The following is a 12,929-nucleotide window of genomic DNA, read 5'->3' on the forward strand; positions in this document are numbered from 1 at the left end:
AGTGATAGAAATGTTTGTTCATTGAATTTGGACTCGTAACCATCGGGAATAAAAAAGCGCGATAAACTTTAAAAAACTCGCAATGAAATTTATCCAGAATCATTCCTATAGATGAATTGAACCTATCTCTATGCCATTGATATTTTTGATCTACGAATTTGGACTGGTAACCATCGCGATTAAAAAACGCGATAAACTTTGAAAAACTCTCAATGGAATTGATCCAGAATCATTCTTATAGATGAATTGAACCTATCTCTAAGGCATTGAAATGTTTTATCTACGAATTTGGACTGGTAACCATCGTGATTGAAAAAAATTTCCAAGAAATTTGTTATTGAAAACAAACTATTCATCGCCAACGACATCCCGTATTCCCAAGCGGTCACCCTTCCAAGTACTAACGGGACTCGATGTAACTTAACTTCTGGGAGTTGACGAGACCAGTTGCGTTCTACGAGATATGACCGTTGACATTCAAAATTGAAAACTTACCCTCCCAGTCCCAATGGATGAATAGAAAATCACTTCAAAGTGATAGAAATGTTTGTTCATTGAATTTGGACTCGTAACCATCGCGAATAAAAAAGCGCGATAAACTTTGAAAAACTCGCAATGAAATTTATCCAGAATCACTCCTATAGATGAATTGAACCTATCTCTAAGGCATTGAAATGTTTTATCTACGAATTTGGACTGGTAACCATCGTGATTGAAAAAAAAATTTCAAGAAATTTGTTATTGAAAACAAACTATTCATCGCCAACGACATCCCGTATTCCCAAGCGGTCACCCTTCCAAGTACTAACGGGACTCGACGTAACTTAACTTCTGGGAGCTGACGAGACCAGGTGCGTTCTACGTGATATGGCCGTTGACATTCAAAAATGAAAAATTACCCTCCCAATCCCAATGGATGAATAGAAAATCACTTCAAAGTGATAGAAATGTTTGTTCATTGAATTTGGACTCGTAACCATCGCGAATAAAAAAGCGCGATAAACTTTGAAAAACTCGCTATGAAATTTATCCAGAATCATTCCTATAGATGAATTGAACCTATCTCTATGCCATTGATATTTTTGATCTACGAATTTGGACTGGTAACCATCGCGATTAAAAAACGCGATAAACTTTGAAAAACTCTCAATGGAATTGATCCAGAATCATTCTTATAGATGAATTGAACCTATCTCTAAGGCATTGAAATGTTTTATCTACGAATTTGGACTGGTAACCATCGTGATTGAAAAAAATTTTCAAGAAATTTGTTATTGAAAACAAACTATTCATCGCCAACGCCATCCCGTATTCCCAAGCGGTCACCCTTCCAAGTACTAACGGGACTCGATGTAACTTAACTTCTGGGAGTTGACGAGACCAGTTGCGTTCTACGAGATATGACCGTTGACATTCAAAAATGAAAACTTACCCTCCCAGTCCCAATGGATGAATAGAAAATCACTTCAAAGTGATAGAAATGTTTGTTCATTGAATTTGGACTCGTAACCATCGGGAATAAAAAAGCGCGATAAACTTTGAAAAACTCGCAATGAAATTTATCCAGAATCATTCAAATAGATGAATTGAACCTATCTCTATGCCATTGATATTTTTGATCTACGAATTTGGACTGGTAACCATCGCGATTAAAAAACGCGATAAACTTTAAAAAACTCTCAATGGAATTGATCCAGAATCATTCTTATAGATGAATTTAACCTATCTCTAAGGCATTGAAATGTTTTATCTACGAATTTGGACTGGTAACCATCGTGATTGAAAAAAAAATTTCAAGAAATTTGTTATTGAAAACAAACTATTCATCGCCAACGACATCCCGTATTCCCAAGCGGTCACCCTTCCAAGTACTAACGGGACTCGACGTAACTTAACTTCTGGGAGCTGACGAGACCAGGTGCGTTCTACGTGATATGGCCGTTGACATTCAAAAATGAAAATTTACCCTCCCAGTCCCAATGGATGAATAGAAAATCACTTCAAAGTGATAGAAATGTTTGTTCATTGAATTTGGACTCGTAACCATCGCGAATAAAAAAGCGCGATAAACTTTGAAAAACTCGCAATGAAATTTATCCAGAATCATTCCTATAGATGAATTGAACCTATCTCTATGCCATTGATATTTTTAATCTACGAATTTGGACTGGTAACCATCGCGATTAAAAAACGCGATAAACTTTGAAAAACTCTCAATGGAATTGATCCAGAATCATTCTTATAGATGAATTGAACCTATCTCTAAGGCATTGAAATGTTTTATCTACGAATTTGGACTGGTAACCATCGTGATTGAAAAAAATTTCAAGAAATTTGTTATTGAAAACAAACTATTCATCGCCAACGACATCCCGTATTCCCAAGCGGTCACCCTTCCAAGTACTAACGGGACTCGATGTAACTTAACTTCTGGGAGTTGACGAGACCAGTTGCGTTCTACGAGATATGACCGTTGACATTCAAAAATGAAAACTTACCCTCCCAGTCCCAATGGATGAATAGAAAATCACTTCAAAGTGATAGAAATGTTTGTTCATTGAATTTGGACTCGTAACCATCGGGAATAAAAAAGCGCGATAAACTTTGAAAAACTCGCAATGAAATTTATCCAGAATCATTCCTATAGATGAATTGAACCTATCTCTATGCCATTGATATTTTTGATCTACGAATTTGGACTGGTAACCATCGCGATTAAAAAACGCGATAAACTTTGAAAAACTCTCAATGGAATTGATCCAGAATCATTCTTATAGATGAATTTAACCTATCTCTAAGGCATTGAAATGTTTTATCTACGAATTTGGACTGGTAACCATCGTGATTGAAAAAAAAATTTCAAGAAATTTGTTATTGAAAACAAACTATTCATCGCCAACGACATCCCGTATTCCCAAGCGGTCACCCTTCCAAGTACTAACGAGACTCGATGTAACTTAACTTCTGGGAGTTGACGAGACCAGTTGCGTTCTACGAGATATGACCGTTGACATTCAAAAATGAAAACTTACCCTCCCAGTCCCAATGGATGAATAGAAAATCACTTCAAAGTGATAGAAATGTTTGTTCATTGAATTTGGACTGGTAACCATCGCGAATAAAAAAGCGCGATAAACTTTGAAAAACTCGCAATGAAATTTATCCAGAATCATTCCTATAGATGAATTGAACCTATCTCTAAGGCATTGAAATGTTTTATCTACGAATTTGGACTGGTAACCATCGTGATTAAAAAAAAATTTTCAAGAAATTTGTTATTGAAAACAAACTATTCATCGCCAACGACATCCCGTATTCCCAAGCGGTCACCCTTCCAAGTACTAACGGGACTCGACGTAACTTAACTTCTGGGAGCTGACGAGACCAGGTGCGTTCTACGTGATATGGCCGTTGACATTCAAAAATGAAAATTTACCCTCCCAGTCCCAATGGATGAATAGAAAATCACTTCAAAGTGATAGAAATGTTTGTTCATTAAATTTGGACTCGTAACCATCGCGAATAAAAAAGCGCGATAAACTTTGAAAAACTCGCAATGAAATTTATCCAGAATCATTCCTATAGATGAATTGAACCTATCTCTATGCCATTGATATTTTTAATCTACGAATTTGGACTGGTAACCATCGCGATTAAAAAACGCGATAAACTTTGAAAAACTCTCAATGGAATTGATCCAGAATCATTCTTATAGATGAATTTAACCTATCTCTAAGGCATTGAAATGTTTTATCTACGAATTTGGACTGGTAACCATCGTGATTGAAAAAAAAATTTCAAGAAATTTGTTATTGAAAACAAACTATTCATCGCCAACGACATCCCGTATTCCCAAGCGGTCACCCTTCCAAGTACTAACGGGACTCGACGTAACTTAACTTCTGGGAGCTGACGAGACCAGGTGCGTTCTACGTGATATGGCCGTTGACATTCAAAAATGAAAATTTACCCTACCAGTCCCAATGGATGAATAGAAAATCACTTCAAAGTGATAGAAATGTTTGTTCATTGAATTTGGACTCGTAACCATCGGGAATAAAAAAGCGCGATAAACTTTGAAAAACTCGCAATGAAATTTATCCAGAATCATTCCTATAGATGAATTGAACCTATCTCTATGCCATTGATATTTTTGATCTACGAATTTGGACTGGTAACCATCGCGATTAAAAAACGCGATAAACTTTGAAAAACTCTCAATGGAATTGATCCAGAATCATTCTTATAGATGAATTGAACCTATCTCTAAGGCATTGAAATGTTTTATCTACGAATTTGGACTGGTAACCATCGTGATTGAAAAAAATTTTCAAGAAATTTGTTATTGAAAACAAACTATTCATCGCCAACGACATCCCGTATTCCCAAGCGGTCACCCTTCCAAGTACTAACGAGACTCGATGTAACTTAACTTCTGGGAGTTGACGAGACCAGTTGCGTTCTACGAGATATGACCGTTGACATTCAAAAATGAAAACTTACCCTCCCAGTCCCAATGGATGAATAGAAAATCACTTCAAAGTGATAGAAATGTTTGTTCATTGAATTTGGACTGGTAACCATCGCGAATAAAAAAGCGCGATAAACTTTGAAAAACTCGCAATGAAATTTATCCAGAATCATTCCTATAGATGAATTGAACCTATCTCTAAGGCATTGAAATGTTTTATCTACGAATTTGGACTGGTAACCATCGTGATTAAAAAAAAATTTTCAAGAAATTTGTTATTGAAAACAAACTATTCATCGCCAACGACATCCCGTATTCCCAAGCGGTCACCCTTCCAAGTACTAACGGGACTCGACGTAACTTAACTTCTGGGAGCTGACGAGACCAGGTGCGTTCTACGTGATATGGCCGTTGACATTCAAAAATGAAAATTTACCCTACCAGTCCCAATGGATGAATAGAAAATCACTTCAAAGTGATAGAAATGTTTGTTCATTGAATTTGGACTCGTAACCATCGGGAATAAAAAAGCGCGATAAACTTTGAAAAACTCGCAATGAAATTTATCCAGAATCATTCCTATAGATGAATTGAACCTATCTCTATGCCATTGATATTTTTGATCTACGAATTTGGACTGGTAACCATCGCGATTAAAAAACGCGATAAACTTTGAAAAACTCTCAATGGAATTGATCCAGAATCATTCTTATAGATGAATTGAACCTATCTCTAAGGCATTGAAATGTTTTATCTACGAATTTGGACTGGTAACCATCGTGATTGAAAAAAATTTTCAAGAAATTTGTTATTGAAAACAAACTATTCATCGCCAACGACATCCCGTATTCCCAAGCGGTCACCCTTCCAAGTACTAACGAGACTCGATGTAACTTAACTTCTGGGAGTTGACGAGACCAGTTGCGTTCTACGAGATATGACCGTTGACATTCAAAAATGAAAACTTACCCTCCCAGTCCCAATGGATGAATAGAAAATCACTTCAAAGTGATAGAAATGTTTGTTCATTGAATTTGGACTCGTAACCATCGCGAATAAAAAAGCGCGATAAACTTTGAAAAACTCGCAATGAAATTTATCCAGAATCATTCCTATAGATGAATTGAACCTATCTCTATGCCATTGATATTTTTGATCTACGAATTTGGACTGGTAACCATCGCGATTAAAAAATGCGATAAACTTTGAAAAACTCTCAATGGAATTGATCCAGAATCATTCTTATAGATGAATTGAACCTATCTCTAAGGCATTGAAATTTTTTATCTACGAATTTGCACTGGTAACCATCGTGATTGAAAAAAAAATTTCAAGAAATTTGTTATTGAAAACAAACTATTCATCGCCAACGACATCCCGTATTCCCAAGCGGTCACCCTTCCAAGTACTAACGGGACTCGACGTAACTTAACTTCTGGGAGCTGACGAGACCAGGTGCGTTCTACGTGATATGGCCGTTGACATTCAAAAATGAAAATTTACCCTCCCAGTCCCAATGGATGAATAGAAAATCACTTCAAAGTGATAGAAATGTTTGTTCATTGAATTTGGACTCGTAACCATCGCGAATAAAAAAGCGCGATAAACTTTGAAAAACTCGCAATGAAATTTATCTAGAACCATTCCTATAGATGAATTGAACCTATCTCTATGCCATTGATATTTTTAATCTACGAATTTGGACTGGTAACCATCGCGATTAAAAAACGCGATAAACTTTGAAAAACTCTCAATGGAATTGATCCAGAATCATTCTTATAGATGAATTTAACCTATCTCTAAGGCATTGAAATGTTTTATCTACGAATTTGGACTGGTAACCATCGTGATTGAAAAAAAAATTTCAAGAAATTTGTTATTGAAAACAAACTATTCATCGCCAACGACATCCCGTATTCCCAAGCGGTCACCCTTCCAAGTACTAACGGGATTCGACGTAACTTAACTTCTGGGAGCTGACGAGACCAGGTGCGTTCTACGTGATATGGCCGTTGACATTCAAAAATGAAAATTTACCCTCCCAGTCCCAATGGATGAATAGAAAATCACTTCAAAGTGATAGAAATGTTTGTTCATTGAATTTGGACTGGTAACCATCGCGAATAAAAAAGCGCGATAAACTTTGAAAAACTCGCAATGAAATTTATCCAGAATCATTCCTATAGATGAATTGAACCTATCTCTATGCCATTGATATTTTTTATCTACGAATTTGGACTGGTAACCATCGCGATTAAAAAATGCGATAAACTTTGAAAAACTCTCAATGGAATTGATCCAGAATCATTCTTATAGATGAATTGAACCTATCTCTAAGGCATTGAAATTTTTTATCTACGAATTTGCACTGGTAACCATCGTGATTGAAAAAAAATTTCAAGAAATTTGTTATTGAAAACAAACTATTCATCGCCAACGAGATCCCGTATTCCCAAGCGGTCACCCTACCAAGTACTAACGGGACTCGACGTAACTTAACTTCTGGGAGCTGACGAGACCAGGTGCGTTCTACGTGATATGGCCGTTGACATTCAAAAATGAAAATTTACCCTCCCTTTCCCAATGGATGAATAGAAAATCACTTCAAAGTGATAGAAATGTTTGTTCGTTGAATTTGGACTCGTAACCATCGCGAATAAAAAAGCGCGATAAACTTTGAAAAACTCGCAATGAAATTTATCCAGAATCATTCTTATAGATGAATTGAACCTATCTCTAAGGCATTGAAATTTTTTATCTACGAATTTGCACTGGTAACCATCGTGATTGAAAAAAAATTTCAAGAAATTTGTTATTGAAAACAAACTATTCATCGCCAACGACATCCCGTATTCCCAAGCGGTCACCCTACCAAGTACTAACGGGACTCGACGTAACTTAACTTCTGGGAGCTGACGAGACCAGGTGCGTTCTACGTGATATGGCCGTTGACATTCAAAAATGAAAATTTACCCTCCCAGTCCCAATGGATGAATAGAAAATCACTTCAAAGTGATAGAAATGTTTGTTCATTTAATTTGGACTCGTAACCATCGGGAATAAAAAAGCGCGATAAACTTTGAAAAACTCGCAATGAAATTTATCCAGAATCATTCCTATAGATGAATTGAACCTATCTCTATGCCATTGATATTTTTGATCTACGAATTTGGACTGGTAACCATCGCGATTAATAAATGCGATAAACTTTGAAAAACTCTCAATGGAATTGATCCAGAATCATTCTTATAGATGAATTGAACCTATCTCTAAGGCATTGAAATTTTTTATCTACGAATTTGCACTGGTAACCATCGTGATTGAAAAAAAAATTTCAAGAAATTTGTTATTGAAAACAAACTATTCATCGCCAACGACATCCCGTATTCCCAAGCGGTCACCCTTCCAAGTACTAACGGGACTCGACGTAACTTAACTTCTGGGAGCTGACGAGACCAGGTGCGTTCTACGTGATATGGCCGTTGACATTCAAAAATGAAAATTTACCCTCCCTTTCCCAATGGATGAATAGAAAATCACTTCAAAGTGATAGAAATGTTTGTTCATTTAATTTGGACTCGTAACCATCGGGAATAAAAAAGCGCGATAAACTTTGAAAAACTCGCAATGAAATTTATCCAGAATCATTCCTATAGATGAATTGAACCTATCTCTATGCCATTGATATTTTTGATCTACGAATTTGGACTGGTAACCATCTCGATTAAAAAACGCGATAAACTTTGAAAAACTCTCAATGGAATTGATCCAGAATCATTCTTATAGATGAATTGAACCTATCTCTAAGGCATTGAAATTTTTTATCTACGAATTTGCACTGGTAACCATCGTGATTGAAAAAAAAATTTCAAGAAATTTGTTATTGAAAACAAACTATTCATCGCCAACGACATCCCGTATTCCCAAGCGGTCACCCTTCCAAGTACTAACGGGACTCGACGTAACTTAACTTCTGGGAGCTGACGAGACCAGGTGCGTTCTACGTGATATGGCCGTTGACATTCAAAAATGAAAATTTACCCTCCCTTTCCCAATGGATGAATAGAAAATCACTTCAAAGTGATAGAAATGTTTGTTCATTGAATTTGGACTCGTAACCATCGCGAATAAAAAAGCGCGATAAACTTTGAAAAACTCGCAATGAAATTTATCCAGAATCATTCCTATAGATGAATTGAACCTATCTCTATGCCATTGATATTTTTGATCTACGAATTTGGACTGGTAACCATCTCGATTAAAAAACGCGATAAACTTTGAAAAACTCTCAATGGAATTGATCCAGAATCATTCTTATAGATGAATTGAACCTATCTCTAAGGCATTGAAATTTTTTATCTACGAATTTGCACTGGTAACCATCGTGATTGAAAAAAAAATTTCAAGAAATTTGTTATTGAAAACAAACTATTCATCGCCAACGACATCCCGTATTCCCAAGCGGTCACCCTTCCAAGTACTAACGGGACTCGACGTAACTTAACTTCTGGGAGCTGACGAGACCAGGTGCGTTCTACGTGATATGGCCGTTGACATTCAAAAATGAAAATTTACCCTCCCTTTCCCAATGGATGAATAGAAAATCACTTCAAAGTGATAGAAATGTTTGTTCATTGAATTTGGACTCGTAACCATCGGGAATAAAAAAGCGCGATAAACTTTGAAAAACTCGCAATGAAATTTATCCAGAATCATTCCTATAGATGAATTGAACCTATCTCTATGCCATTGATATTTTTGATCTACGAATTTGGACTGGTAACCATCTCGATTAAAAAACGCGATAAACTTTGAAAAACTCTCAATGGAATTGATCCAGAATCATTCTTATAGATGAATTGAACCTATCTCTAAGGCATTGAAATTTTTTATCTACGAATTTGCACTGGTAACCATCGTGATTGAAAAAAAAATTTCAAGAAATTTGTTATTGAAAACAAACTATTCATCGCCAACGACATCCCGTATTCCCAAGCGGTCACCCTTCCAAGTACTAACGGGACTCGACGTAACTTAACTTCTGGGAGCTGACGAGACCAGGTGCGTTCTACGTGATATGGCCGTTGACATTCAAAAATGAAAATTTACCCTCCCTTTCCCAATGGATGAATAGAAAATCACTTCAAAGTGATAGAAATGTTTGTTCATTGAATTTGGACTCGTAACCATCGCGAATAAAAAAGCGCGATAAACTTTGAAAAACTCGCAATGAAATTTATCCAGAATCATTCCTATAGATGAATTGAACCTATCTCTATGCCATTGATATTTTTGATCTACGAATTTGGACTGGTAACCATCTCGATTAAAAAACGCGATAAACTTTGAAAAACTCTCAATGGAATTGATCCAGAATCATTCTTATAGATGAATTGAACCTATCTCTAAGGCATTGAAATTTTTTATCTACGAATTTGCACTGGTAACCATCGTGATTGAAAAAAAAATTTCAAGAAATTTGTTATTGAAAACAAACTATTCATCGCCAACGACATCCCGTATTCCCAAGCGGTCACCCTTCCAAGTACTAACGGGACTCGACGTAACTTAACTTCTGGGAGCTGACGAGACCAGGTGCGTTCTACGTGATATGGCCGTTGACATTCAAAAATGAAAATTTACCCTCCCTTTCCCAATGGATGAATAGAAAATCACTTCAAAGTGATAGAAATGTTTGTTCATTGAATTTGGACTCGTAACCATCGCGAATAAAAAAGCGCGATAAACTTTGAAAAACTCGCAATGAAATTTATCCAGAATCATTCCTATAGATGAATTGAACCTATCTCTATGCCATTGATATTTTTGATCTACGAATTTGGACTGGTAACCATCTCGATTAAAAAACGCGATAAACTTTGAAAAACTCTCAATGGAATTGATCCAGAATCATTCTTATAGATGAATTGAACCTATCTCTAAGGCATTGAAATTTTTTATCTACGAATTTGGACTGGTAACCATCGTGATTGAAAAAAAAATTTCAAGAAATTTGTTATTGAAAACAAACTATTCATCGCTAACGACATCCCGTATTCCCAAGCGGTCACCCTTCCAAGTACTAACGGGACTCGACGTAACTTAACTTCTGGGAGCTGACGAGACCAGGTGCGTTCTACGTGATATGGCCGTTAACATTCAAAAATGAAAATTTACCCTCCCTTTCCCAATGGATGAATAGAAAATCACTTCAAAGTGATAGAAATGTTTGTTCATTGAATTTGGACTCGTAACCATCGGGAATAAAAAAGCGCGATAAACTTTGAAAAACTCGCAATGAAATTTATCCAGAATCATTCCTATAGATGAATTGAACCTATCTCTATGCCATTGATATTTTTGATCTACGAATTTGGACTGGTAACCATCGCGATTAAAAAATGCGATAAACTTTGAAAAACTCTCAATGGAATTGATCCAGAATCATTCTTATAGATGAATTGAACCTATCTCTAAGGCATTGAAATTTTTTATCTACGAATTTGCACTGGTAACCATCGTGATTGAAAAAAAAATTTCAAGAAATTTGTTATTGAAAACAAACTATTCATCGCCAACGACATCCCGTATTCCCAAGCGGTCACCCTTCCAAGTACTAACGGGACTCGACGTAACTTAACTTCTGGGAGCTGACGAGACCAGGTGCGTTCTACGTGATATGGCCGTTGACATTCAAAAATGAAAATTTACCCTCCCAGTCCCAATGGATGAATAGAAAATCACTTCAAAGTGATAGAAATGTTTGTTCATTGAATTTGGACTCGTAACCATCGCGAATAAAAAAGCGCGATAAACTTTGAAAAACTCGCAATGAAATTTATCCAGAATCATTCCTATAGATGAATTGAACCTATCTCTATGCCATTGATATTTTTGATCTACGAATTTGGACTGGTAACCATCGCGATTAAAAAATGCGATAAACTTTGAAAAACTCTCAATGGAATTGATCCAGAATCATTCTTATAGATGAATTGAACCTATCTCTAAGGCATTGAAATTTTTTATCTACGAATTTGCACTGGTAACCATCGTGATTGAAAAAAAAATTTCAAGAAATTTGTTATTGAAAACAAACTTTTCATCGCCAACGACATCCCGTATTCCCAAGCGGTCACCCTTCCAAGTACTAACGGGACTCGACGTAACTTAACTTCTGGGAGCTGACGAGACCAGGTGCGTTCTACGTGATATGGCCGTTGACATTCAAAAATGAAAATTTACCCTCCCAGTCCCAATGGATGAATAGAAAATCACTTCAAAGTGATAGAAATGTTTGTTCATTGAATTTGGACTCGTAACCATCGCGAATAAAAAAGCGCGATAAACTTTGAAAAACTCGCAATGAAATTTATCCAGAATCATTCCTATAGATGAATTGAACCTATCTCTATGCCATTGATATTTTTGATCTACGAATTTGGACTGGTAACCATCGCGATTAAAAAATGCGATAAACTTTGAAAAACTCTCAATGGAATTGATCCAGAATCATTCTTATAGATGAATTGAACCTATCTCTAAGGCATTGAAATTTTTTATCTACGAATTTGCACTGGTAACCATCGTGATTGAAAAAAAAATTTCAAGAAATTTGTTATTGAAAACAAACTTTTCATCGCCAACGACATCCCGTATTCCCAAGCGGTCACCCTTCCAAGTACTAACGGGACTCGACGTAACTTAACTTCTGGGAGCTGACGAGACCAGGTGCGTTCTACGTGATATGGCCGTTGACATTCAAAAATGAAAATTTACCCTCCCAGTCCCAATGGATGAATAGAAAATCACTTCAAAGTGATAGAAATGTTTGTTCATTGAATTTGGACTCGTAACCATCGCGAATAAAAAAGCGCGATAAACTTTGAAAAACTCGCAATGAAATTTATCCAGAATCATTCCTATAGATGAATTGAACCTATCTCTATGCCATTGATATTTTTGATCTACGAATTTGGACTGGTAACCATCGCGATTAAAAAATGCGATAAACTTTGAAAAACTCTCAATGGAATTGATCCAGAATCATTCTTATAGATGAATTGAACCTATCTCTAAGGCATTGAAATTTTTTATCTACGAATTTGCACTGGTAACCATCGTGATTGAAAAAAAAATTTCAAGAAATTTGTTATTGAAAACAAACTTTTCATCGCCAACGACATCCCGTATTCCCAAGCGGTCACCCTTCCAAGTACTAACGGGACTCGACGTAACTTAACTTCTGGGAGCTGACGAGACCAGGTGCGTTCTACGTGATATGGCCGTTGACATTCAAAAATGAAAATTTACCCTCCCAGTCCCAATGGATGAATAGAAAATCACTTCAAAGTGATAGAAATGTTTGTTCATTAAATTTGGACTCGTAACCATCGCGAATAAAAAAGCGCGATAAACTTTGAAAAACTCGCAATGAAATTTATCCAGAATCATTCCT

At 36.3% G+C, this 12,929-nt stretch overlaps 25 pseudogenes; all 25 read right to left on the reverse strand.

The window, feature by feature from the left end:
* Positions 1 to 356: 356 nt before the first annotated feature.
* On the reverse strand, positions 357 to 475 carry LOC124330461 (annotated as a pseudogene).
* A 285-nt stretch (positions 476 to 760) lies between these two features.
* Positions 761 to 879, reverse strand: LOC124333321 (annotated as a pseudogene).
* A 414-nt stretch (positions 880 to 1,293) lies between these two features.
* LOC124330569 lies at positions 1,294 to 1,412 on the reverse strand (annotated as a pseudogene).
* Positions 1,413 to 1,827: 415 nt separating this feature from the next.
* LOC124333322 lies at positions 1,828 to 1,946 on the reverse strand (annotated as a pseudogene).
* A 413-nt stretch (positions 1,947 to 2,359) lies between these two features.
* LOC124330462 lies at positions 2,360 to 2,478 on the reverse strand (annotated as a pseudogene).
* A 415-nt stretch (positions 2,479 to 2,893) lies between these two features.
* LOC124330387 lies at positions 2,894 to 3,012 on the reverse strand (annotated as a pseudogene).
* Positions 3,013 to 3,297: 285 nt separating this feature from the next.
* Positions 3,298 to 3,416, reverse strand: LOC124333323 (annotated as a pseudogene).
* A 415-nt stretch (positions 3,417 to 3,831) lies between these two features.
* LOC124333324 lies at positions 3,832 to 3,950 on the reverse strand (annotated as a pseudogene).
* A 414-nt stretch (positions 3,951 to 4,364) lies between these two features.
* On the reverse strand, positions 4,365 to 4,483 carry LOC124330388 (annotated as a pseudogene).
* A 285-nt stretch (positions 4,484 to 4,768) lies between these two features.
* On the reverse strand, positions 4,769 to 4,887 carry LOC124333325 (annotated as a pseudogene).
* A 414-nt stretch (positions 4,888 to 5,301) lies between these two features.
* Positions 5,302 to 5,420, reverse strand: LOC124330389 (annotated as a pseudogene).
* A 415-nt stretch (positions 5,421 to 5,835) lies between these two features.
* On the reverse strand, positions 5,836 to 5,954 carry LOC124333326 (annotated as a pseudogene).
* Positions 5,955 to 6,369: 415 nt separating this feature from the next.
* LOC124333992 lies at positions 6,370 to 6,488 on the reverse strand (annotated as a pseudogene).
* A 414-nt stretch (positions 6,489 to 6,902) lies between these two features.
* On the reverse strand, positions 6,903 to 7,021 carry LOC124329769 (annotated as a pseudogene).
* A 284-nt stretch (positions 7,022 to 7,305) lies between these two features.
* On the reverse strand, positions 7,306 to 7,424 carry LOC124333639 (annotated as a pseudogene).
* A 415-nt stretch (positions 7,425 to 7,839) lies between these two features.
* Positions 7,840 to 7,958, reverse strand: LOC124333327 (annotated as a pseudogene).
* A 415-nt stretch (positions 7,959 to 8,373) lies between these two features.
* On the reverse strand, positions 8,374 to 8,492 carry LOC124333328 (annotated as a pseudogene).
* Positions 8,493 to 8,907: 415 nt separating this feature from the next.
* Positions 8,908 to 9,026, reverse strand: LOC124333329 (annotated as a pseudogene).
* Positions 9,027 to 9,441: 415 nt separating this feature from the next.
* Positions 9,442 to 9,560, reverse strand: LOC124333331 (annotated as a pseudogene).
* Positions 9,561 to 9,975: 415 nt separating this feature from the next.
* Positions 9,976 to 10,094, reverse strand: LOC124333332 (annotated as a pseudogene).
* A 415-nt stretch (positions 10,095 to 10,509) lies between these two features.
* On the reverse strand, positions 10,510 to 10,628 carry LOC124333488 (annotated as a pseudogene).
* A 415-nt stretch (positions 10,629 to 11,043) lies between these two features.
* Positions 11,044 to 11,162, reverse strand: LOC124333333 (annotated as a pseudogene).
* A 415-nt stretch (positions 11,163 to 11,577) lies between these two features.
* On the reverse strand, positions 11,578 to 11,696 carry LOC124333334 (annotated as a pseudogene).
* A 415-nt stretch (positions 11,697 to 12,111) lies between these two features.
* Positions 12,112 to 12,230, reverse strand: LOC124333335 (annotated as a pseudogene).
* Positions 12,231 to 12,645: 415 nt separating this feature from the next.
* LOC124333337 lies at positions 12,646 to 12,764 on the reverse strand (annotated as a pseudogene).
* Between the last annotated feature and the right edge of the window lie 165 nt (positions 12,765 to 12,929).

The sequence above is a fragment of the Daphnia pulicaria genome, chromosome 3 (genome assembly GCF_021234035.1).
Source record: "Daphnia pulicaria isolate SC F1-1A chromosome 3, SC_F0-13Bv2, whole genome shotgun sequence".
Lineage (NCBI taxonomy): Eukaryota > Metazoa > Arthropoda > Branchiopoda > Diplostraca > Daphniidae > Daphnia > Daphnia pulicaria.